Raw genomic sequence first — 2,958 nt, forward strand, 5'->3', positions numbered from 1 at the left:
TACTTTTCCACTCATTTTCCGTACGTGGCAAATTTAAAGTCTTCCCGCTTTACTTCGAACCAGCACTTTCACACAGCGGTGTGAACTATCGGCGCTCGCTGCACCGTGTTGTCAATGCTCTTGAGGTAACGCTTTGAATAGAAGTCTGTCAAGCCGAACGTATTCATCCTAAGCATCCTAGCTATGCAACACACTTTCCACCCAGCGCAGTGAATTTTCCGCAAGAGCTGAATTAAATAACGCAAGATATACGAGCATTAGTTAAAATTCGATCGAATGGTAAAAACTAACACTAAATATTTAATATTACTTAATTAAATGCAATAATATGGCTCTTTATATGTTGAGAGTTTGTCCGTTTTCTCTTTCATTCAAATACGCCGCTAACTGTGCTGCGATCTTTGCCTTGATTCTGCTGACCCACTGGCCCCCATACTTGATATGAAGCCACGTTCTTAGCCACGCACCACCCCCAGCAACCCCACCACCCGCACCGTCGCACCGTCGCACCAGCAGTGGCTAATTGGAAAATAGTAAGAGATGCGTTTTGAGCATTTTTGTTGTCTGTTGAGCGGTGATTTCGACGCGTCGCTTTGCACAATTTGTTTAGCTATTTTATGGGCCGTGGGCTATTTGGGCGTTCTAGTTTCTCAGATTTTCGATTTAAGCTGCAGCAACAGCAGCAACAACAAATGTTAAAGTAACAAAACATATTTTCATTTTTGCTGCCTTTTTTATACTCTTCTAAAGGGGGCATTACAATTTTGACACGAGGTTTGTCTCTCTGTCCTAAGGCTTGCGTCATGCAACTTTGCATCTAAGTCGAAGTCGGCTCGGATTGGATTAATATATCATAAATTAAGTTCTTGTCTGTTTTTCAAGACATATTATCTTTGCCGAACTCAGCTAGCACAAGCTTCACACTGCCCCTCATATTTATGTTATCCGCAAGATCGTCAGCCATATTTCTGATAGGGTATTTAAACGTCGGCATGTTGTAAATAGCTGCTAATTCTTGCTCGTTTGTTGCTTTTGTGTGTGGTGTTTATGCAACTGCGCGACTTGCCAATAAAAACCTTAACGCAACGTTCGCACACCTTCAACACACACTCGCCGCACACACACACACACACACACACACACACACACACACACACACACACACACACACACACACACACACACACACACACACTCGCTATGCAACTGGCCGCACATTCCCTGTCCCGCCCCTCGACCTTACCCGCTGAGAAAAGCGCGCACTTAGTTTTTCCAGTGCAAAAAGTCTGGGCTATAAATATGGGCGCTTAAATTTCGTCATTTATGGCCCGACTGGCCTGCAAACGAAAATATTTTCATAATTTAATGCTTATTAGCATTTGGCTTGAAAGAAACTCCAATAGCGCGGGCAGCGCACGGAACGAGGAGCCACCTTCTCTCCTCCCCTCTACCTCTCCCTCTCTCAGTCGGGGATGCGGTGGGAGTGGCTGGCGAGAGCAATATTTTCTAGAGAGTTTAGGTTCATGTTCACTGAGAAGTAGCAAATGGCCAGTGAAAGGTTATGCGAAAACGCAAGCGAAAAAAATATTTAAAAAAAAAACTCGACCAGAATATAGATTGTGCTCGAATTGAAGTCTTACACAAATTTTCCATGCCTATAAATCGATATTTTATTTATCGGTTTGTGAAGTTATCAAAAACAATGCTTTAAGATTCGGCTTGTGTGCTTGGTTTTCAACTTTTTGGCTTTCATGTATATTTATATCAAATTTATTGATTCATAATTGCAAGTTCTAATGAAGAATTTCGTTTCTTACATATTTTAATCGATTATTTATCGATTTGTGGAGTTATAAAAAAGTTATCAAGGTTGATTTAGGCTTGTCAGATTTTTGTTTAAAACATGTTATTAATCACAATTGCCAGTTTCGTTTCTTACATATTTTAATCGATTATTTATCGATTTGTGGAGTTATCGAAAGTTATCAAGGTTGATTTAGGCTTGTCAGGTTTCTGTTTAAAACATGTTTTTAATCACAATTGCCAGTTATATATTTTTTTGATCGATTACTTATCGAAAAACAATGTTGTGCAGCGAAAAGGTTCAGGTTCGATTCTTGATTGAAACCAATGCCTCGCTTTAAGGTTTGGCTTGCGAACTTCGCTCTGGCTTGAATTTGATTTTTAACATTTAAATAAAATAATTCAATTTTGAATTTTGGAGCTGAATCCCTCCCAAATATTATTTATATGAATTGAAACAGAAAAACATTAAACGTATCTCGCTTCGGTTAAAAATTCGTTACATGGTAAAAGAATAAAATGGAGTGCCGGGTTCAAGCCTTTTGGACTTGATGGACTCCAGGCTTAATTTTATTATATATAATATATATCATATTCAATTGAATATACAGTAGTTTATCTTTGTAAACTTGAGCCAAAGTGCTCTACTTTGTAGAATAAAAGAAAGGTTCTTGTTTTTAGTTATGCTTTTATTTGGCGTCGCCCAGACAACAAAATCTCTGGTGCTCAGCCGCATGGAGCTGGGTCAACTGAGTCTCGGATGGCGGAATTGAAGCGCGTTATTTGAATTTGATTTCTTGCCTGAATTTTAACAGCAATGTGTTAAATGGATGCCAATACAAAGCGGCTTGCCGTTTGCCCGTTTCCTCTTCTTCTTGTTGCTGCTGCTGCTGCGTCGGTTGCTGTGCTCCGTGACGTGACACCAGGTAACAATGTACGTACCAAGTGCTATATACCAACACACACACACACGCACACACACACACACATATATACCCTACGTATACCTGTGTGTGTAGATATGCAGCTATGTACTGCCCTATCTTTGTATATCTATAGCTCGAGCCGCGTTGCTCTAGATAAACTTTAAACATTTACGTTACTAACAACAACAAGAGCCCTCTTCTAGTCGGCAGTGCCTGACTAGGAGATACC

The sequence above is a fragment of the Drosophila novamexicana genome, unplaced genomic scaffold, assembly GCF_003285875.2.
Source record: "Drosophila novamexicana strain 15010-1031.04,08,12 unplaced genomic scaffold, DnovRS2.1 tig00000932-arrow-arrow-pilon, whole genome shotgun sequence".
Classification (NCBI taxonomy): Eukaryota; Metazoa; Arthropoda; class Insecta; order Diptera; family Drosophilidae; genus Drosophila; species Drosophila novamexicana.